General features: G+C 40.2%; 1 protein-coding gene across 8 annotated transcripts in view; it reads right to left on the minus strand.

Moving 5' to 3' along the window:
* DACH1 (dachshund family transcription factor 1) overlaps positions 1–24893 on the minus strand; it is a 585162-nt gene that overhangs the window by 414237 nt on the left and 146032 nt on the right. The window contains exon 1 of one of the 8 annotated variants that reach the window (XM_061629973.1): positions 1680–1733. The exons of the other annotated variants lie outside the window; for them this stretch is intronic. The gene's annotated coding sequence lies outside the window, so the exon portion shown is untranslated. Of the gene's footprint in view, positions 1–1679; positions 1734–24893 lie in introns of those variants that run through there. 8 annotated transcript variants of the gene reach the window in all.

Below are 24893 nucleotides of genomic sequence, written 5' to 3' on the forward strand. Positions count from 1 at the left end.
AGGATAAAAACATTTTTATTTTACCAAGCTTTTAACATCTGATTGAAAATGTTGTAGAAAATTGTTTTAGTAGATATACCTTTATATTTTTTAATTGCGTTATTTAGTATTTTGTATTGGACTATGCCTTACTGTTCTCCGCTCTGAATTCTAAATTTTTTGAACTAGAGCGGAATATAAATCCATTAAATTAAATAAATAAATAAATAAATATTTGATACAGTGTAATACAACTGATAAAGCATAAGGTACATGTCTCTGCTCTCCACATTGCCCTACACCAGGGTGAAACTGTTTTGTCAAACATTGGGGAAGCAAACTGTTGAACTTCAAGCAAGTACCAATACTTCAAAAGTGTTAAATCCTATCTAGAGAGTGGCTGTGTACCTAAATGTTTCAAGCAGCATACAAGACAGCAAAGCATGTTGGGTAATTCCCTTTGCACAGCTATATAGTTTTACTAGCAAAATGCATGCCATTGATACCTACAGGGTGTGTGTGGAGTGAATGTTTTGTCTATTTAATGGACCTCTGAGATGGAACCCCTGCAAGATCATTAAGTTTCTGGAGCACAGGGCAAGATTTTGCCCTCATCCAACAATGTCCTCAAATGCAGTACTTCATTTTCCTCTCAGGAATTAATACATGGCAGCAATTTAGAAGAAAGTAATGGGGTGCACTCAGGGATAACTACTGTTGTAGGGCTAAACCCATTATTTGTTCTTGGTCTGTCTGCCATTAAGAATAAAGCTTCCACCTAAACATTGCATGCGGATTGTCTTAGATACATTAGCTTCAATTCGATTAGATTCAATTAGATTTGATTAGATAGCAGAATGACAGTTCTAGCTTCTGGTTCACACAACACCACAGAAAAAGAACTCAGTTCTTCTGGACAGGCATCTCCTATCTTAATCTGAACTTCCTATTATTGTTAAAATATTTACTAAGAAACAGGTGACATGTCAATAAGAATTTAGAGGAAAATAAGACAGCTATTGTGCAATGCAGGATATTATATTTTTGGAATTAGACATTTCTAAAAAAAATACCTATTCATATTTTGCTTTCTTCCAACATCAAAAGCACCTTTCAAAGCTTCTACCATGGTGTGAACACATGTCAACAATAGTACACATTTGTGTCAAAAGATGTCAGGTTCAAATCTTGGGAACACAATAGGAAGTTCACACCTCATAGCATTTTCTTACATCTGCTCCACATTTGGAGGCCCACAGAATTTTTGTTGTTTATTGTACAGCATCCTAACACTAACGGTACTTATTGTGCGTTTCAAATTAAGAAAGCCAAACAATTTAATTTGCATTTTTCTAATTTATATTTGGGAGGAATATTTTTGAGTTTGATTTAAAGCAACAAAAACAAAGGTCAGATCCGGGGACGCCTTCTCCCAACATAAACATAGCTAGTTGGCACAAGTTATTTATATAATTAAATTGTTCTTTTAACCTTTGCACTTAACAAAATATTATATCATTCTAAATTCTCCATAAAATTGCCAGGAAGACTACAAAATAAAAATAATTCATTCAAACTATTTAATCTACTGAGGATAGATTGACAGTGTTTCTCTATATTTTTGAAAGCTCTTTTAACATTAACTGATATTTTGGTGTGAGAAGAAACTAAAAGCTTTCTACGTATAAAAGTTTGTTTACCTTCTCCCAGCTATCAGATAAAAGCATAAGGGCAATGAAGCCACAGCTCTCAGATTTATTACTCTCAAAGGAGAGAACCCAAATGCATCATCATCAGTAAAGGCAGCAGGTGTGAGCACTGACAAAGGAACAACGTTATACAAAAGATGCAATACTGAGACTAGTTAAACCAAGCCTATTAAAGGCAACACTTGCTAAATGGAAAGATTTTGTTGTCATACAAAAGCTGGAATCCATCTTAACTAGAAAAGTACACAAACTAAAATACAGTATATAATGTTTTAGCAAACTTTCTTATGAATAGATTGCAACACAAAATGACAGAACTCCCTCAATTGCAGTTTTCAATAACTCCAAGGCACTAGGGATGTGACAGCATGATGAATACCACAACAGACAGCTCCAATATGGTACCATTTTACCAGATCAATATCTCACTGCAATATAAGAAAAAAGGAGCTGATATTAGTCTACACAGTGTATTACAGATGAGGTACATTTCTTCTTACTGCACTCATGCTGAACCAAAGCAATAATTCATAGATGCCTTTAAAAGGTTTGTACACTAGCACATGCAAAGGAAAAAGAAGAGAGAGCTAATCTTTGCTTCAACATCTGTTTGATCATGTAGTAGCTTAAAGCAGTAAGATTGTAAGCTTCTGTGTAGATATCTCGTTTTATACCCAAATTACCTGCCAATGTATGCTACCAACACTATGATTAACTCCATTCTGGTAACATTTGAACGTTTACTTGACTAAAGGTGTATAGAGTGTACCTCACATATTTCAGAATTAGCTTATACCCCCCCATTTTTTTCTGAAGTAGCAATTTAAAGACCCAAGCTGCAAATAAAAATCTTAGGGGAACTAAATGCTACATTCTAATGTACGATTACCATGCAAATAATAAATATTTATTTTTTAACATGTTAATTCTAAATATTGACATACTACATTTACAGTACTACATCTGGGAGATATTTGTCTTCTTAAAAAAACATTTGAATCATGTATAGCGGGACAGGGTGGATTGGCCCTCCCTAGGAGGCAAACAGATAATGTTATTCCTGATTGGAAGCTAGAGCTCTCAGGTACACAACTATAGCCCTTTTTTTCTTGCCTGCCATTTACTTTTATGGAGAGCTTGGAAAGGCAGGTTAACTATTTTTAACTGCATTCTCCAAAGCTTCAGGAGCAGCTTGACTGACTTGGAGTGATTTCTGGGAAATCCTATTTCACGTTAGACAGTCTGTGTTACTCCAAAGCAGCGTATTTTGATTGTAGATTTGGGCTTTGTACAAAGCAGATGCATTTTCTTAGTAGTAGGGCAGTGATTCTCAAATGGTGCGCCGGGGCACACTGGTGTGCAGCAAGAGGTGGCTAGGTGTGCCATGAACATTATGAAAGTATATTATTAAGTTATTTTTATTCATAGTTTAAAATATATTAATATATTCTTAATTTTGTACATGAAGTGCACCAGAAAATTTTTATATGTTCTACAGTGCGCCATGAACCAAAAAGGTTTGAGAACCACTGTAGTAGGGGTTCCCTCTTGCTAATTCCCAGTTGATTCAGAACGTATGGGGCACCTTTAGGATATCTTCCACCTTCAGCTGAGATGATATGGAGTGCTTGCCAGTTCTGTACTCTATTACAGTGGCCCTGCTTCCTAAATTATGAACACCCTAACGCCAATCAGAGACCAATTGGTTACGTAATCACCCCTTGGTCTGATTAGTGCTAAATCCATAGCTCTTCTCCTACATATCGTTATAGTGTGTGAAGTTATCCCCCTCCTTCCAACTGTCTTCCAACAGGAGAAGAGCAGAGCCTTCCTATCCCATCCCCCAACCAACTAGGAGAAGATGGGACGATATATTTTAGTGTACATGAAATATTAGCCCTTCCTCTTGAAAACATTCTTGCACAGATATGATTACACTATATATTTTCAAGCATTTGCAGTTTATTAGGGATGTGCATATATTTTATTTATTTATTTATTTATAAGACATTTATCTCTTCTAGGGAGTAGTAGGAGGTTGGCTACACTGAAAGTAACAAATATTTGGGTCTTCTTAGTTAGCACCCCTTTTGTAGATACCCCAAAGTGTTCTACTTTCTGTTTTGCCTTTGATCTTATTTCTGGGATCAGAAGGGAAGTAATATGGCATAAATACATCAGTCTTTGCCAACCTGGTACCCTCCATATGTTTTAGACTACAACTCCCATCAGTCCAAAACATCTGGAGGTCATGAGGTTGGTAAAGGTGGTGTACATTGTGACATTGTTACAACGCAGGTATCTTATCAATAATTATGGGCACATACAAACACAAATATTACAAAATACAACAAAAATATGTCATTTTATCAAATTTTCAAAATTTGAGAATCTCAAATTTTCTGAATGATGGAATATTCAGGACAGACAAAAGGAGGTCTTCACACAGTGCATGGCTAAACTATGGAATTCACTCCCACAAGATGTAGTGATAGCCATCAACTTGGATGGCTTAAGAGATACATTCACAGAGGACAGCACTATCAATGGAGGCACTATGCCTATGAGTGCCAGTTGCAAGGAATCACAAATGAGTAGAACAGATGTGGGGACAGCACGGGGCACACACAGGGAGAGGAGGGGGGAACTCCATTGTGCTGGTGCTGTCACTAGTGCATAAGTTAGTTAAAAACCACCCAATTTTATTTTGTAAATGTTCGTGGGAAGCATATCTAATTAACATACCAAGTTTAAGAAACCATAATGTAATAATTAATTTGAATTTTCATGCTGCTATTCCAAACTTTTGTTATTACTAGACTACAAAATATAATTCCACATTATTAAACTATTGGGTGATATCCAAATTAAGTCACACTCAGAGTAAACCCACTGAAATCAACATACTTAAGTTCATTGATCTCAATGGGTCTACTGTGAATATGAGTTGTATATTAGCCATTGCTTTCATTGATAATACGTGGGGGGAATTTTAATCAATGGGGATACACACTAGTTTATTGTTTAGGCTAATTTCACTGTCATAGGAATTGAAAAAAGAAAATACTAAAACCGCCTTTTGTTCTAACATAGTTATCTTTTGTTTATCAAAATCTAACATAACTCACACTACTTCAGAATGTCCCCAAAGTATCTAGATCAAGGTTTTATATATGGAAATTTATTTAACAGATTATCATTTATTTATTTATTTTTATTACTAGCGTCTGCGTCTTGCATATCTGCCAATGATACTTATCGTATTCTACATTTAATTATTTGATTATTCAGTTAAATTCAGGCTATCAATTTTAAAAATTAAGCTAGCATTTTTATAAACCTCCCTTGAGTGAAGGTGCTGAAGGGTAGCATAAAAATGTACTAAGTAAAGCACACATTTAACAGCCCTAACTTTTTACCCAAACCAAGCGATATTTCATTTTTCTTTCCTTAGACAATGAACACAACTGAGTCTAAAAGTTTTAAATTTACCCACTTCAAAAGTTGAAATAGTTATTTTATACTGTTCAGCAACACGAACCAGTAAACTCCCACTCCAATTTGGTTGTCTTTGTCTCTTTCTTCTGTAGTTCTGTTTAAATTCTCACCTTGCTCTGCCCTTGTCATCAAGTCATTCAAGCACAAAGCAGGGAGTACGGGAGTGTTTACTCATTTCCCAAGTCCATTATCTTACACATTAATCACTGGTCTGGAACTTTCGGACAATGCTGAATCTGTTACCTCTTTCCCTTCTAACTGCTTTGCTCTTGGGTCTCTTAAGCTTAGTCATTCTAAAACTATAGATACTCAGGAAGATCTTTTCTATTTAACTGTTCTCTCTCCCCACTCCACTAAACTAAGTGAAGCCAGATGGAGTACTTTTTATTTCCCACAAAAAGCTAACTTAAGCAAAGAAAGAACATAGATGAATGAAAGCATATTTAATTCTTTAGTGAAATGGTGTATATGCTATCAAAAGTTCCACACAACGTTTGCTCTATCTTGTTTGACAACAGTCAATGCAATAATAAAGCAAGCAAAATAGAAGCATTCCCTTCTTAACAGCAGACTACTAAGGTGAATGAGCAAAATAATGATTTCAGAATATTAAAAGTTTGTTTTTGCTCAAATGTACAGGATTCTAAAGTAATTTTGAAGGACTGCACAGGGTATCTAAAGTTTCTGTGATCATGACCAAAGACTGAAAGAGAGAGAGAGAGATGCAAAGCTGGAGGCTCTTGAACTATACTTGTTAAAAGATTTGTTTGTGAAACATGCATTTTATTGCCTTGTGTGCATGTTATAATGAGGCATGGACAACTGCAACATTACACTTAATGATTGAATTTCTTGTTTCAACCAGTTTTCTTGTCCTCTTGCAATTAACGTTTTCCCAGATCACCCAAGGCTAGTTTGTCAGAAGGGGGGGGGGAATCTGAAATTCACATAAATGAGCAATGTCAATAGTTTAGAAAGAGTTTACTTAGAGAACAAAAGGGCCCTTATGAGCCACTAGTGAGAAGAAATGGGGGAAAATGAATCCTCACAATGTAGGCCTTTTCTAGCAGAGACTTGTTATCAAGCAGTTTGCGAGAGTCCCTCAAATCTGCATTAAAATACATTTCATTCCATTCACTCATTTGCATTAATTTCTCCCATTATATCTGAAAATGGTTGAATGTCTACCCAACACAATGCAACAGCCTATCACAAGCAGCCATGGCTGCACCAGGTGCCAATTTACTCCTCTTGGTTCTTTTCATTCTGTTTGCTGATTCTGACAACTGGAGTTTTCTCCCCTCAGTCGAAAGGACTTTTCAATTGGATTTGCTTGTGGTGACAAAATTGTTGCTCTGTGGAAAGGAGGGGGGGACTCTTTGACTGAGTGTCTATCACGCTGCCATGGGAAAGAGAGAAGCGAATGATTCTCAGTAGCTTCTGATTTCCAGTATTTGTTCAGCATTAGGCCCCACTTATCTCCAGAAGAAAAAGCAACATATATAGAGAAAGTGACAGGCAGAAACACACTCGCTCCCTCATTCATTCTAGCTGAGCTCTGTATTCAAACAAGGGAAAGGGGGGGCTCCTACTACACTGAAAGCTCCAAATCAACCTCACTCAATTATCTCAGCTAATCCTTACAGCTCTATAAAGTAAATATTTCATTACAATTTCAAATAAACAGTCACCCAATCTAATGAAGCAAGATCTCAAAAGTGGCAATGTCATAGAACAAGTTGCCATCATCTAAAGGAAAGGGCACAGGACTATCTGCTATAGTGATACAAAAATGGCTCCCAGCAGATGTTGAAGATGATAGTCATGTCAGCCCTTGCCTCCCTTCTCTCCTACAGCAATGGACGAGAGGGGAAGAGATGTAAGCTACAGCTTTCTTTGCACTCTTCTCTTGCTTTGTAGAAAGTCTTCTTGCCTGGTCCTGGTTCAAGAGGAATCAAGGGGAGGGGCAGTGTAATTAGAAACTGAAGGACAGAAATATCCTTGTCAATACGAAAAGGTTAAATGCAGGTAGGAAGCCTAATGCAGACAATCCATTTTATCAAGTGGTCAGGTTTTTTATCACTGTTTTCCTTGGCCATTAGTTAAAGCATGGTGCAATTTGTTTTTGTTTCATGCATTCAAATATGGGGTAAAGTTTCCCCACATATGCCATGTGGTAAATTGGTCATCTGCAATAATACCTATGGCAAGTGAAATATATTTCCTCAAACTATCTAGAGCCTCAAGCTTAAAGCCGTTTTTTAAAATAACAGCTTATCTGTGTGTGTGTGTGTTCCTCCATGGTTTTCAGTTTTTTAACGTTAAGATTTTTTTCCTAAGTGTTTATACATTCAGAAAGATTTAAGTATTTGTGATTTTTTAAAAAAAACCAGCTTACACTTTGGTGTGTTTTGTATAGGAACACATCTCAATATATAAATAAGACTCCCATTTATTTTATTTGTAGGCATTTTATTGCAGGAAAGCAATGGATAGAAACTGAAAGGAACAGCCAATAAAATACTACTAATATAAGCAAGATCCAACTTTGTCCACCCACCAGCAGAAAAGACTTCCATTAGCACAATGGGACTTCCCTTTCTTCTCCGCCTCCCCACAGCACTCTAGTTCAAAGGACGGGGGTATTTCTGACAGCAGATTTGGGGGCAAGGGATGCATGGGGAAGAGGGAAAGGGGATGTCCTGTTGCATGAGTGGAAGTCTGCTTGCACAGTGTTGGATATCACCTAATAATAATAAATAAAGTTCTAATTTTAATCACAAAATGGTCCGATTGCTATAGTGCATTGGAAAATGGTTTTTTGGGTTGTTGAGGGTGATCAATTGAGATACTAGCTATATTTCTGATTATTATAGTCACGGGTGAGGGACTTTGGTGGGATACATGTGTATGATTAAATATGGATTTAAGATGTAAAATTATACACAATAGATGGTTTCCCCAATTTAAAAGAAAGACAACAGAGGCCTCCAAAGACTTAAAAACAATGTTATCTTCTCTTTAAAGATATTTTTCCTAAGAGAAGGAATTTTTATTGACCTCTGAAACAACACCACTATCAGTATGAATAGACTTTGAAGGCTGTGAAAACATATTAATCATATATTTCCAGGAATGGATTCCAGGATTCCAGGAATGCTGCAGCAATGCATAGGCTGGGGAATACGTCTCCATTCCACAGCAAGAAAACAAATCAGTAAATAAGGCAGGTGGGATAAGCGGTCAGAGATTATGGGAGTTGTAGTCCATAACATCTGAAGGGGACTACACTGGCTACCTGTGTTCTAGACATTCTGTATTCAAAGGTATAACTGCCATCAGAAGGTGCTACATTAGGAGTACAATCATATTTAATTTCTAGTCAGAAGTTCTTATAAAGAAAAGACCCACATTGAGTTTCACAAATGCTATATATGTTATGTTTATGAAAAATGCTCAGTGCTATCTAGGACTTAATATTCGAGAGCTTCGGCTATGAGGCGGTATATAAATGCAATAAAATAAATAAATAAATAAATATTCTTTTAAAAATATTGCTGCAAAACATATGTAAGATGGCAGTGCACTTCAAAGGGTATAATACAAATGTCACCATGGCAGTTCCTTGTCACCAGCTAGTTCAGAAGATCATTTTTTGTTTCACGCCCATTCTAACAGCCAAGTTCTATTAGTGTTTCACAAAGAATGTGCAGCTTCAAGCGACACTACAAAAGACCTGATATATTAACTGTCTCCAGGCATAAAGATGAAATTCATATCTAATTGATTAATGGGCACTTCAAATTGGCTTGACTGACAATTTGAGGTGCTGAATGCCCCAAACATTCCCTGAATTGAGGACACTCAGAGGTCTGTGAATAAGAAGGAATGAATGAGCTGCTTCATAAGGCTTCCTCCACCAGCCCAAACATATTCTTTATTTTAGCCCCCCTTTGCATATACTTTGAGTGGCATGGTTGCTTGCATCTATGTGAATGCTTACAGAGCTTGGAAAAGTTACTTTTTTGAACTACAACTCCCATCAGCCCAATCCAGTGGCCATGCTGGCTGGGGCTGATGGGAGTTGTAGTTCATAAAAGTACCTTTTCCAAGCTCTGAATGCTCATAACATTAGTCAAGTCTTCCATCCACAGGTGCCTCTGACATTATGGTTAGCTACTACACCATCAACAGCCAATATCAACTAATAGTTGTTGATGATGAGGATTTCATTTATAAACCAGACTTCCTCCTAAAACAACCTAGGATGGTACACAAAGCATCTAAAATTACAACACTAAAAAAAAAGTATAACAAAGCAGCATAATAAACATAGCTGTTGAATCCTAGAGCCAATTTATGGCCCAAATGCCCAGGAAAACAAATTGAGGAAAACACTCCTTTAAGTACTTTTCCCCTCACTGACCACTTGAATATTGTTCAGGGTCTTGGCATTTTCATTCATTTTTACAGAATAAACAAACATATAACATTCAATTTAAAAAGTCATAACAAATACGCAAAGATATACAGAGATGTCAAATTTGTTAGTCTTTCTGTATATCTGCTTTCACTAGTTGAGTACGTATGTCATCAGTGGTCTTGGAGCCAAGTTCAATTTATTCACAAAGGAAATGAAACTGAACCAAGTCATATCAAATTCATTCTTATGTCCTGCCAAACCATCTTCAAAGCTAGCCTCATCTAAACTGCATTGCAATAATCAATTGTGAGGTTATAAGAGTGTGGACTACTGAGGCTATCATGTCCCTGTCCAGGAATGGCCACTGCTAAGGAAACAGCAGTAGCTGGGGATAGTTACTACTCACCAGTGGAGCCTGCTGGAAGTGGGACAAGAGCAACTCCTGTTTTGTTCTTTTTGATTGTGCTCCAGAGGGAAGATAGAGCTAGGGTCCTCCAGATGGATATAGGCTTTGTTTACCTTTTTACCTGTGATGCTCTGACTGACTTCCTTCTGTCGCTTAGACTGTGACGTCTTTAGGGAAGCTTACCTGCCCCTCCTCCTTTTGCCCTTTCCACTTCCTTTCTTCTCCGGCTGTCCATGAGAGAGGAGACATCCCTTTGTCTCTGCTCTCTCCAAGCATGAGGATAACCCCCACGCCTGGGCATTACGCCTCCGACTTAGCTAGTTAGAACTAGATATGCCTTTTCTATCTACTATGTATTTCTATAAATAAAGCAGCCTTTCTTATTTTACTAAGTCTCAAGTCTCAGTGATGCTGATGCAGGGTAAAAGCCTGCTTTCTTAGGCAAACGCACACACACGCTGGCACACTCGCATTTCAACATCTGCTGTTACTCTCTGCTGCTGTGGTGCTCCTTTTAAACGAAATTAAGCAACACAACTACATACAGCACAACAAGGGTTATGGGCCCAGCAAACTAAGTTGAATGCAAGTTGTAGCTGAAGCTAAAGGTGCTTGCCTGTAATTTACAAGTGAGACTTTAAGTTAGAAAGAAAAGTAGAACAGAGATAGAAAAGATGGCTGACATATCTTTGCTGGAGAGATGCATTCCAAAGCTGGAAAAGGATAACTTTGAATTATGGGACCTGAGATTTAAAGCGCTCCTGGAAGGAGAAGGGCTGGAAGGAGCCCTGACTGATCCTGAACCCTCGGCTGAGGATGCAAACGCAAGGGCTGCATGGAAACGTAAGAAAGCAAAAGTAAAGTTATTTCTGCGCTATCAGATCATGCTCTGAATATCTGTACAGATTGTAGCAATGATAGACAAATGTATGGAAGGCTGGAAGAAGTTTATAACAAGAAAACGAAAAGCCACATTATGTTTCTGTACAAGGAGCTGTTTTCTCTAAAGGAAACTACTGAAAGAGGGAGCCTCAGTAAATACATAGAAAAGTTTTCAGAACTTTTAGCAAAATTGGAGAGATGTGGCCGTTCTCTAGATGAGGAACTAAAGAAAGGATTCCTTTAAGCTCTCTTAACAAGGATCATAAATTAATTTGCTGTGTACTAGAGAATTCTGAACAAAGCCTGAATCAGATCATGTTGTATTTAAAAGATCAGGACTTGAGGGAAAAGAAGGAAATGCAGGCTGTCTCTGAGCAAGCAAACCTTACTGTGGGGAGAGACAAGCAAACAAAAGGAAGCCGCATGGGTCATCAACCCAATCCACAAAAGAGTCAAGACTAGGGTTGCCATATTCCAGTTCCACAAATCCGGACAGGTTAATTTGCATATTATGCAAATTACTTGCACATTATGCAAATATTTGCATATTAATATTTGGATTGTCCAGTTGTTTTGTTTTTGTGCCTAGGAATTACCACCAAAAACTGGGGAAAGATGTGAGAAATCTTTTTTTTTTAAGCAACATTTTCAGCCTTAAATGCTTAGACTCTAGTTTCCAATACTATGGAGTATTTATTGATTGATTAAGAGAATTTATATCCTGCCCTATTGCTGTTAAAAACAGAGCTCAGCACAGCTTACAAATATAATAAAAATACACAATCAATATAAAAACATAATAAAAACACAAAACAGCAACAAACATAAAGTAAGTCAGGGCAGCAGCACGGTTAACCATAACATATACAATATATTTCAGAGATGTGGTGGGTGGAGAAAAACAAGCCAAAATGTTAGGAAAAGGAGTCTTTCATGCCACATGCTCAGTTCTAAATACTGTAGCAGCAAGTTTTACAAGTTCCTCCAGTATTCCACTGGTGCAGGCACTCAGACATTCAAAGCATCTGTATATTTCTTAGGTTTTATAAAAGCAGAGCTTTGCTTAACTCAAAATTTCTTCTCCCTTTGATCAACCACATCTACACAGGTTCCACCTCCATACTCAAAATGAAACTGGGCCTGGAAGTGTGCAACAACCCCACACATACCTTGCTAATTAGATTACCAATGCCAGGATGTCTGTCTTATCGACTACTCTCCTGCTCCCTGGGCATCATGAAAGACCCAGTCCTGGGCTCAGAAAGAAAATAAATATCTGGTCCTCTTCAAAGTATTGAGAAGCCTCTTGTTTTAATTGAAATAATAATTATAAATTGTTGTTCTTATCACTAATGGGAGTTAATTATCTTGCATATGCTGCTGTTGCTTCTATGGCTGTAACGGAGTGAGGTTAAAGATAAGTGAAATGCAAATAGGAAAAAAAAACACAGAAGGCAGTAACACTTTCCTAAATGTAATACCATACCAACCACAACAAGATTCCTATGAGTAAGGCAAAAAACTAAGCATCTCACAACCAGTCAGGATTCCTAACCAAAAACCAAAAATATGATAAATGAAGAAATATGTATATATGCATGACTATCAAATATATTTATTATTTACACAAACTGTAAAGATATTTATAGTGCAATCCTAATTTTATTTATTCAGAAGCAAGTCCCAGCGTATTCAGTGGGGCTTACTCAAACAGGGACAGAACTGCAACCTCAAGTGATAAGCAACTTCATTCACACAACCCAAAATTCTGAATCATGCCACTTTACGCTGTTTTGCAACTGTTTATACTTGTTTTATGGTCATTGGATTTTAAATGGCTTTATTTCTTGTTGTGAGCTGCATTGGTTTCCAACCCTACCTCACAGGGGTGTTGGAAAGACTCCATACACGCACACGCACACACAGCAGATGTATAAATACATACAGCCCATATAATAGTTTATTGTCAAACCAGTTGGTCATTGCAGAAAAATCAGTATTAGTTTTAAAAAAATCAGTATTACTTTCCTACAGAATAAAAACTGTAATACCTAAGTAAGCCCTGCCTACTTGCTTTAAAATTGGACTGGAGACAGAAAGAGTTAGAACACAAACATAATTCTTTTTTACATTCACTCCAAAGTCCCATTGATTTTCAGCACATTCATAACCATGTCTACTCAAAGTAAGTCCTATTGAATTCAATGGGATTTACTTTGGGCATATGGGATTAGCATTGCTTTTACAAAAAGCAAGTATTGGGAAGGTTTTCAAAACACTGCCCAAGCTCTGACTCCTGCACACAAGAGGAAAAAAAACTGAAATGTATATACTTACCCAATTTATGAGATTTTCAGATAAACGGGGGGGGGGTTTGAAACCACCATTTTGTTTTCTAGACACTGCCTGAGATCAATGAAACTGAAACACAATCCCTGATCGGCTGCAATGGTGAACGGGCGGGGTTAAAGCTACAAAGTGCTATAGTACAGTACTATTTAAAGTAAGATTTAACAGTCGAAGGGGGTGGCTGACGTTTTTATGTATATCTCGAGAACCAGACCACCTAGAAACTTAATTTTTTTTTTAAATTAAAGCTGAGAATCCGGGCCACGTAAGGGGCTAGCCGGGCGCCGGGTGGCATGCATAGAATCCGGGTAAAACCCGGCTATCCGGGCAATATGGCAACCCTAGTCAAGACAGACAGGATCTGTGCTTCAAGTGTGGCTCTTCAAGTCATTTCCAAAGGGATTGCAACAGAGTGCAGACGAGAGCAAAGGCTGACTTTAAACACAGGCCAGCCGAAGTGAGAGATGCCTCCAGGCAAACTTTTAAACAAAGGCAGAGAAAGGCGGAAAAAGAGGATTTTAGCTTCTATGTACCTCATGAAGGAAAGAGTGATCCTAAAAAGCAGATTTTTAATTGACTCAGGATTGACCTCACATGTAATAGATGACAGAAGTATAAGTTTTGAAAGTCACAAGCAAAAGATATTAACAGTGTCTGGAGAGGAAATTTTCTCTGAAAGAAGAGGAAATGTCCAGTTATTGTGCAAAGTGGGACATGAGAAAAGAAAGACAGATTTGAAGGATTATCTTTATGTTCCAGACTTTAAGGACAATCTAATCAGTGTCACCAGAATATTAAAATTTGGAGGCGAATTTCATATTAGTGGAGAATTTTGTCATGTTCTAAGTAAAAGAGTAATAAGTTGCACTGCAAAGGTGGAAAATGGACTTTTAGTTCTTGATTGCTTGGAACCTATGCATGCAAATGTGGTCAAGGAAACCAGTGATTCTCAATGCGTTCATACTTGGCATAGAAGGATGGGTCATGCCAGATTAACAAGAGTAACTGCTCTGGAAAAAGAGAATTTGGCAAGAGGCGTTAAAATGAAACAGTGCAATTGTACACAAACTTGCGAGTGCTGTATTAAAACTAAAAGTGTGAAGCCAAAATTTCCTAAGAAAAGTGAGAGGAAAACCAAAAGGCCTCTAGAGTTAATTCACAATCTTTGTGGGCCAATGAGAATGCCCTCCCAAGGTGGAAATTTATACATGCTGACTTTTATAGATGACTACTCCAGGTATACTACCATGTATCTGATAAGGGAGAAAAGTCAAGTACTTCAAAAACTGAAGGACTATGTTAAGATTGTGTTCAACAAATTTGGCAGAAAGCCACAGATCATAAGATCTGACAATGCAAAGGAGTATGTGTCTGGGGCTATGCAAGACTTTCTCCATGAGGAAGGCATAGAGCACCAAACTACAGTTGTGTGCAACCCAGAACAAATTGGGATTGCAGCACACATGAACTGGACTCTTGGACAAATGATTAATTCCTTGTTGGAAGATGCGCAGTTACCAAAGGAGTACTGGGGAGAAGCTGCGGTTACTGCCACTTACCTGCAGAACCGACTTCCTGCATCTGCAACCAACAAAACACCATTTGAACTGTGGCATGACAGGATACCAAGTATGTCACACCTTCGTGTATTTGGGTGCAAGGCTTTTGTGCACATCCCAAAGGAAAAGAGATCCAAACTTGACAACACTGCCAGGGAAGTGATTTTTATTGGATATTCTCCAACGAAAAAGGGATACAGAGTAATAGATCCCCAAACTGGCAAAGTTGAAGTATGCAGAGCTGTCAATTTTATTGAAAGAGAGTGCGCACACCAACCAGAAGGGGCGCCACACCAAACAGATGACAGCGAAATGGAAGCAGCAGCTGAGTTATCCTTCCACCACAGAAGGTATAACAATATACCTGCAGATGAAGGTGAGGAGTCTGAGCCAGAAGAGGCAACTGAGCCAGAACAAGCATCAGAGCCAGAAGGGGCAGCCGCAGCGCCAGCACCCAGACGCTCTGAAAGCACCAACAGAGGTGTACCACCAGAGAGACTTGCTTACCTTGTGAGAGATGAACTTCCAGAACCAGAGACCTGGAAAGAGATTGAAGCCTTACCCAAAGCCGAAGCTGAGAGGTGGAGGCAGCCAGCCAAGGAAGAGCTGGAATCTCTACACCAAAGTAAAACTTGGACATCAACCAAGCTTCCTCAAGGAAAGAAAGCTGCAGGCTACAAGAGGAAATTCAAGAAGCCAAATGCTAAAGAAAAGCCTGCATATGAGTACTGTTACCAAGCCAGATGTGGTGTTAGAAGTGGGATACCTGTGCTGAAGAACCAGCTCGCCAACCAAAAGGGACTGGGAAGGAAGCAAGGATGCGGCAGACTCTTGGAGTCAGAAGGGATGAGTTCACACACCAAGTACATAGACGTGAAGCACCCACCTACCGCAGAGAACTACCCAAGATGCAGTATTGTCCTACAGAAGACATGACTGCAGACACTCTCATGAATTCTTGCAAGCTACACAGCAAGTGGATTGGACTGTGAAAGACCAACCCAAATTATGTTTGCATTTTGACAAATTTGTGAGGCAGTCCAATATCTCAGAGAGGAGGTCAGGTCTCCCCTGGTGCATTCACTATAGCTGCCCAATTTCCCTGCTTTTTCAAGTTGGATAGAAAGATATGTGGGCTAAAGGTACGTTCTTAAACCGCAAGGTTTTTTCCCTATTAGTGAATTTCCCTGCTTTTTAATCTGGGAGGTAAGAAATGTGATCCTGTCCAAGTTTTCTGAGAATGGATTGATCATTTGAATGCTTATTGAGTTCAGTAGGATTTACTCCCCTGCAATCATGCTTAGGATAGGTAAAACTGACCACAGGGGATGAGGGGAGGAAACACAAAGGGGAGGATTGGGATGGGAACAGGCAGGACGGGGAGGGGAGGACAGGTTTGATCATTTGCATGTTTATTGAATTCAGTGTGATTTACTCCCGTGCAATCATGCTTAGGATAGGTAAAACTGACCAGGGGGGAGGGAGGGAGGGCTGGAGTAGGCAGGGGAGGAGGAAGAAGGAAGAGGGGAGGACAGGAGGAAGGTAGAGGAGAGGAGAAGGAGGGGAAAAAGCATGTCTGATCATTTGCATGCTTATTGAGTTCAATGGGATTTACTCCTATACAATCATAGTTAGGATAGGAAAAACTGACCATGGGGGTGGAGGAGGGGGAAGGACCGTATTGGAGAGTGCAAAGGAAGGGGGAGGGGAGGGCAGGTTTGATCATTTGCAGGCTTATAAAGTTCAATGGTATTTACTTCCGTGCAATCATGCTTAAGATAGGTAAAACTAACCATGGGGAGGAGGAAGGGGAGGGGAGGAGGGGGAAGGGGAAGGAGGAGATTGGAAGGGGTTGGGGATGGGGAGGGAGGGACAAAGGAAGAGGGAGGGAAGAGGGAGGGAATAGGAGGGAGGAGAAGGGAGGGTGGGTTTGATGGTTTGCATACTTTTTGAGTTCAATGGGATTTATTTCTGTGCAATCATGTTTGAAAATGGAAATGGACTGCCTTCAAGTCAATCCTGACTTATGTTGACCCCATGAATAGGGTTCTCATAGTAAACGGTATTCAGAGGTGGTTTTACCATTGCCTTCCTCTGAGGCTGAGAGGCAGTGACTGGCCCAAGGTCGCCCAGTGACGTTCATGGCTGTGTGGGGATTCGAACCCTGGTCTCCCATATCGTAGACCAACACTGACCGGGGGAGGGGCAGGGAGGAGCGGGGGAGGGGATTGGACGGGTGGGTACTGGGCAGAAGGGAAGCCCCTTTCCTTTATTTATTTATTTATTTATTATTTGATTTATATCCCGCCCTTCCTCCCAGCAATAGCCCAGGGCGGCAAACAGAAACGATAAAAACACTTTAAAACATCATAAGAAGACCTAAAAATACATTAAAACAAAACATTTAAAAGATTTTTTTAAAAGCTTAGAAAACATCTTTTTTTAAAAAAAAGGGTTAAAAATATTATTGAAGAAAACATATTAAAAGCAATTCTAATACAGACGCAGACTGGGATTGGTCTCAACTTAAAAGGCTTGTTAAAAGAGGAAAAGTCTTCAAAAGGCGCCAAAAAGATAGCAGAGAGCAAAAGGAAACATTGTGAACAGCACCATTGATTTTCAGCATTTCCCCCACCTTTTTATTCTACAGCAGACACATGTAGCCTCCCACCCAAATTTAAACCAAAGCTGTCCCTGGCCACATCCACACCAAACCTTTATTTCACTTTGGACAGTCATGGCTTTTCTCAAAGAATTCTGGGAAGTGTAGTTAGTGAAGGGTGCTGAGAGTTGCTGGAGACGCCTTGTTCCCCTCACAGACCTTCAATCAGAGTGGCTGACTGTTAAACCACTCTGGCCACTGAAGCTCTGTCAATGGAATAGCAGTCTCCTCTCAGCACCCTTCACAAACTACACTTTCCAGGATTCTCTGAGGGAAGCCATTTATTTATTTATTTGTTTGTTTGTTTGTTTGTTTGTTTGTTTGTTGCCTATCTGGCTGGCTGTTCAGCCACTCTGGGCGACGTACAAAATAAAAACATACAAATACATTAAAACATTAAAAATCTCAACAATAATAATAAAACCTAACCCACCCCAAAAGCCTGCCTGAAGAGCCAGGTCTTCAAGGCCCGGCGGAAGCTCATCATAGAGGGGGCATGGCGGAGATCATTTGGGAGGGAATTCCACAAAGTGGGGGGCGCAATTGAAAAAGCCCTCTCCCTAGTTCTCACCAGTCTAGCTGTTCCAACTGGTGAGATAGAGAGAAGGCCTTTTGAGGCTTATCTTGTTGAGTGGCATCCCTGATGATGTTGGAGGTGCTCTTTCAGATAGACTGGGCCAAAACCGTATAGAGTTTTAAAGGTCAGAACCAACACCTTGAATTGGGTCCGGAAAACAACCAGTAACCAGTGCAACTCTTTCAGCACTGGAGTGATGTGATTTCGCCAGCGGCTGCCTTTAATCAGGCGAGCGCCGCATTCTGTACCAGTTGCAGCTTCTGGACCGTTTTCAAGGGTAACCCCACGTAGAGCACATTACAATAGTCTAGGCGAGAGGTGACCAGGGCATGTACCAGAGATGGGAGCAGATGATTGGGAAGGTAGGGGGCGCAGCCTCCGTATCAGATGGAGTTGATACAGCGCCGCCCAGCTCACAGCCGAGACCTGAGCCTCCATGGACAGCTGGGAGTCAAGAATGACCCCCAGGCTGCGGACCTGGTCTTTCAGGGGCAACTGTACCCCATTGAGCACCAGGTCAACATCCCCCAACCTTCCCTTGTCTCCCACAAACAGTACCTCGGTTTCGTCAGGGTTCAGCTTCAGCTGATTCCTTCCCATCCAGCCACTCACCGACTCCAGGTACTTGGATAAGGTTTCTACAGCCAACCTCGGTGAAGATTTGAATGATAGAGCTGCGTGTCATCAGCATACTGGTGACACTGCAGCCCAAATCTTCTGATGATAGCCCCCAGCGGCTTTATATAGATGTTGAACAGCATCAGGGAGAGGATGGAGCCCTGTGGCACCCCACAAGTGAGAAGCCAAGGATCCGAAACCTCATCCCCCAATGCCACTCTCTGGTACCTACCAGAGAGGAAGGAACAGAACCACTGCAATACAGTGCCCCCTATGCCTAACCTCTTCAGGCGGTCCAGAAGGATATACCGTGGTCAACGGTATCAAAAGCCGCTGAGAGATCCAGGAGGACAAGGAAGGTGCATTCGCCCCTATCCAACGCCTCCTCATATCATCCACCAAGGCGACCAAGGCCATTTCAGTCCCATCTCCAGGCCTGAAGCCTGATTGAAATGGATCCAGATAATCCACTTCCTCCAAACACACTTGCATGACTGTCTCAAGTGAAATCAAAGTCTGGTGTGGGTGTGGCCCCCTGATTCGCCAAGCCCAGCAGCTGTGAGGCTTTTAGAACACTGACAGTTGGTTCTTACTGAGCATGCAGGCTTCCAGCCAAAATTTCTTAAATTAATTAAAAATCAGCCAGGCATTTTTTTAACGTTTAAACTGCAGAAGATGAAGGTCAGAGAATGGGGCAAGGTCAGTATTAGGATTACAGGTACTCTGTGAACATGGGTGATTTTTAATGAATTTCAACAGATTATGAGAACTCTCCGAGAAAAAAAGTCCAAAAGGGCTCTGAGGTTTTTTTCTCATTTTAGACTTTGAACTCTCAATTCTCTTTGACTGTTTTGTGTATCGCCATGAAAATTGAGAGGGTTGTTAAGCAAGCATTTCTGAGTTCAGGTCTATAAGATTTGTAAGGTTTTGTTTTGAAATGATCTTATGGGAAGCATCAGAATGGCATGGGGGTATTTTCAATTTAACATTGGGAATGTGAAAAATCAACGCTGGCTATAGTATACAGCCACTCTTGTGGCTGTATAATCATAAAGATAATGTTTGTGCTTATGATGACAGATTAATTTGTTTATTAACACAAAGTGTTAAGATGTTCCCCTTTATTCGTTAAACCACATAACTAAATTTGTTATGCCTAATCTTTAAAACAAATATTGTGCAATTTTCACAAAAGAGCAAATTCTGAACTAATGCTGCTAAAAAAATTAACCTACAATCCTATCCACACCTGTGTGGGACACCAAACTGAATTCAATGAAGCTTGCTTCAGAGTAGACATATATAAGAATCTATTAAATAAAATTTCCAACTATTTCCCTAACATTGGTCCAATAAAGAAGCATCACTAGTAGCCACTAAGTATGGTTAATCTATAGAGTAACTTCGTAATGAAAATACATACCCTAAAAGCACATTTCTTAATTGTACATGAGCTTTCTATCTTTGATCCCACCCAGAATGTTACAAATTTTTTATATCTTGGGAGAACTTAAAGAGGGATGAATTGGGGGTAAGAATGGAATTACACATACGATGATTAAATTCTGACATGCTTTGGGGTAAGATCATACACTTGACCCAAACTGAAGGTTGAAATGTTAATCCATTTCTGTGACAAAGATCAAGCTCCACAGTTGCTTTTTATTCTCCCCATAATAGAAGCAACAGATGTAAACCATGTTGTTATAGTTCAAACAATGCCTCCCAAGCCTGCAAATTTATTATAGCATTCAACTCCAAGACAAAAGATGTGGTATAGGAAAAAAGCTCTTTTTAGCAGAAAGCATGGTTGTTATTTATGGCTCAGATGCGAAAAATGAGTTTGGGGAATTTATCAGAGATGAAGGTATGAAATGTTTTAGCTTGTTCTTCTTTCTCTAATCCATAAACCATTTTCTCAGCCACCCAAGTGAATTCTAATGGAACAGGAGTGATGAAATAATATTTTCCTAGCTCTTTAACACTTTGTCTACTATGTGCACTGTGCAACTTGTTCAAGGAAAATACAGGGGCTCAGACACAAATACTATATAAATCAAGGGGAAAGGACCTTACTAGGGGAGGAAAATCTGTTAAATAGTCTTATGGGAAGTTTCAACATAATTCTTGTGGCTTCATGTATCACAATGCCCACTCAGAAGCATTTGTATCTAAAATTATTAAAGTAACTTCACATATATACTAATTTGAGAATGAGAATGAACCTATTTCCCATGGACATGTGACATAATTCATGCTTGACCCATGTGGTTCAGATAGATATGCCCCTCATATATATTTAGGTTAAAGATAGAGGATAAAAACAACTTCATTGATCAGTTTTCTAACCTTTGTTGCATGACCAGAGTAAAGGAAAAACAATGCCCCCTTTGATGGTTAGCACACTACTTCTATCAGATTTTGTAGCAACACTGTAAAAGCTAATGAACACAGAGCTCAACTTGTGCCAAAAGCAGTCAGAAACACTGATCGGTATTTACTACAAGTGCTGGAATTCACCTCAAGCTAAATGTTTTCCAATACAACCATGCACTGATGGGGTCTTGTGATCTGAACTTGGTACTTAGGTTACTTTCAAAAATGATCAGACAAATTCATGAAAGATAGGTCAATTGACAGCAATAATGTGTCCCACTCCAACGATGATAGCTCTCCTGCTATCATGGACAACGATGGTCTCAGGGAAGGAGAGCATCCAGCTGAGGAAGAGGGAAACGATCCCTTAGAAGGGACCCATTCCTTGGGGGATGAGCAGCTATCCTCTCGTGCCGAGGATATATCTCCAGGGGGTGGAGGGATCCTGGTAGTGGGTGATTCGATCATTAGGAACATAGACAGTGGGGTGTGTGATGGGCGTGTAGACCACAAGGTGTTTTGCCTGCCTGGTGCGAAGGTTGCGGATATCGCCCGTCGTTTAGACAGTTTGGTAGACAGTGCTGGGAAGGAGTCAGTGGTCGTGGTGCACGTTGGCACCAACGACATGGGGAAATGCAGCCGTGAGGTCCTGGAAGCAAAATTTAGGTTGCTAGGTAGGATGCTGAAAGCCAGGACCTCCAAGGTGGCTTTCTCTGAAATGCTACCGGTTCCACGTGCAGGACCAGCCAGACAGGCCCAGCTTCGCAGTCTCAATGCGTGGATGAGACGATGGTGTCGGGTGGAAGGGTTTGGATTTGTTAGGCACTGGGGAACATTTTGGGACAAGCCGGGCCTGTACAAAAGGGACGGGCTCCACTTGAACCAGAATGGAACCAGACTGCTGGCACTTAAAATTAAAAAGGTGGCAGAGCAGCTTTTAAACTGACTGAGGGGGGAAACCCGACAGGAGCAGGGAAAGGTCCGGTTCGGAATAAACCTCCCCCCTGGGATAAAAACCAAAGAAATGATGAAATTTTAAAAGGGGTAGGCCTAGAAGTAGGCATTGTGAGAGCAGGGGCACAGGATATAAATTCAGAAGAGCAAAATTACCACAGGCCTAACCACAAGTGCCAAAGACACTTGAAGAGAGACACTGCTTACAAGTGCCTGTACGCTAATGCTAGGAGCCTGCGAACCAAGATGGGAGAACTGGAGTGCTTGGTCTTAGAGGAGAGCATTGATATAGTGAGCATAACCGAGACCTGGTGGAATGGAGAAAACCAGTGGGATACGGTTATCCCTGGATATAAACTATATCGGAAGGACAGGAAAGGACGTATTGGTGGCGGAGTCGCTCTATACGTGAAAGAAGGCATTGAATCCAGCAAGCTCGAAACCCCAAAAGAGGCAGACTCCTCCACAGAATCATTGTGGGTGGTGATACCATGCCCCAGGAGGGACTTAATACTGGGGACGATCTATCGTCCCCCTCATCAAAATGCTCAGGGAGACCTTGAGATGAGATATGAAATCGAGGAAGCATCCAAACTAGGAAATGTGGTAGTAATGGGTGACTTCAACTACCCGGACATAGACTGGCTGCATATGTGTTCCAGTCATGACAAAGAAGCAAAGTTTCTAGATATTCTAAATGACTATTCCCAAGACCAATTGGTCATGGAACCGACCAGAGGGACGGCAACCCTAGACTTAATCCTCAGTGGGGACCGGGACCTGGTGCAAGATGTAAGTGTTGTTGAACCGATTGGGAGCAGTGACCACAGTGCTATTAAATTAAACATACATGTAACTGGCCAATTGCCAAGAAAATCCAACACGGTCACATTTGACTTCAAAAGAGGAAACTTCACAAAAATGAGGGGATTGGTAAAAAGAAAGCTGAAAAACAAAGTCCAGAGGGTCACATCACTCGAAAATGCTTGGAAGTTGTTTAAAAACACTATATTAGAAGCTCAACTGGAGTGCATACCGCAGATCAGAAAAGGTACCGCCAGGGCCAAGAAGATGCCAGTATGGTTAACGAGCAAAGTCAAGGAAGCTCTTAGAGGCAAAAAGTCTTCCTTCAAAAATGGAAGTCTTGTCCAAATGAAGAAAATAAAAAAGAACACAAACTCTGGCAAAAGAAATGCAAGAAGACAATAAGGGATGCTAAAAAAGAATTTGAGGAGCACATTGCTAAGAACATAAAAACCAGCAACAAAAAATTCTATAAATACATTCAAAGCAGGAGACCATCTAGGGAGACGATTGGACCCTTGGATGATAAGGGAGTCAAAGGTGTACTAAAGAACGATAAGGAGACTGCAGAGAAGCTAAATGAATTCTTTGCATCTGTCTTCACAGTGGAAGATATAGGGCAGATCCCTGAACCTGAACTAACATTTGCAGGAAGGGATTCTGAGGAACTGAGACAAATAGTGGTAATGAGAGAGGAAGTTCTAGGCTTAATGGACAATATAAAAACTGACAAATCACCAGGCCCGGATGGCATCCACCCGAGAGTTCTCAAAGAACTCAAATGTGAAATTGCTTATCTGCTAACTAAAATATGTAACTTGTCCCTTGGGTCCTCCTCCGTGCCTGAGGACTGGAAAGTGGCAAATGTAACGCCAATCTTCAAAAAGGGATCCAGAGGGGATCCCGGAAATTACAGGCCAGTTAGCTTAACTTCTGTCCCTGGAAAACTGGTAGAAAGTATTATTAAAGCTAGATTAACTAAGCACATAGAAGAACAAGCCTTGCTGAAGCAGAGCCAGCATGGCTTCTGCAAGGGAAAGTCCTGTCTCAGTAACCTATTAGAATTCTTTGAGAGTGTCAACAAGCATATAGATAGAGGTGATCCAGTGGACATAGTGTACTTAGACTTTCAAAAAGCGTTTGACAAGGTACCTCACCAAAGGCTTCTGAGGAAGCTTAGCAGTCATGGAATAAGAGGAGAGGTCCTCTTGTGGATAAGAAATTGGTTAAGAAGCAGAGAGTAGGAATAAACGGACAGTTCTCCCAATGGAGGGCTGTAGAAAGTGGAGTCCCTCAAGGATCGGTATTGGGACCTGTACTTTTCAACTTGTTCATTAATGACCTAGAATTAGGAGTGAGCAGTGAAGTGGCCAAGTTTGCTGATGACACTAAATTGTTCAGGGTTGTTAAAACAAAAAGGGATTGCGAAAAGCTCCAAAAAGACCTCTCCAAACTGAGTGAATGGGCGGAAAAATGGCAAATGCAATTCAATATAAACAAGTGTAAAATTATGCATATTGGAGCAAAAAATCTTAATTTCACATATACGCTCATGGGGTCTGAACTGGCGGTGACCGACCAGGAGAGAGACCTCGGGGTTGTAGTGGACAGCACAATGAAAATGTCGACCCAGTGTGCGGCAGCTGTGAAAAAGGCAAATTCCATGCTAGCGATAATTAGGAAAGGTATTGAAAATAAAACAGCCGATATCATAATGCCGTTGTATAAATCTATGGTGCGGCCGCATTTGGAATACTGTGTACAGTTCTGGTCGCCTCATCTCAAAAAGGATATTATAGAGTTGGAAAAGGTTCAGAAGAGGGCAACCAGAATGATCAAGGGGATGGAGCGACTCCCTTACGAGGAAAGGTTGCAGCATTTGGGGCTTTTTAGTTTAGAGAAAAGGCAGGTCAGAGGAGACATGATAGAAGTGTATAAAATTATGCATGGCATTGAGAAAGTGGATAGAGAAAAGTTCTTCTCCCTCTCTCATAATACTAGAACTCGGGGACATTCAAAGAAGATGAATGTTGGAAGATTCAGGACAGACAAAAGGAAGTACTTCTTTACTCAGCGCATAGTTAAACTATGGAATTT

This window comes from Rhineura floridana, chromosome 5, assembly GCF_030035675.1.
Source record: "Rhineura floridana isolate rRhiFlo1 chromosome 5, rRhiFlo1.hap2, whole genome shotgun sequence".
Classification (NCBI taxonomy): domain Eukaryota; kingdom Metazoa; phylum Chordata; class Lepidosauria; order Squamata; family Rhineuridae; genus Rhineura; species Rhineura floridana.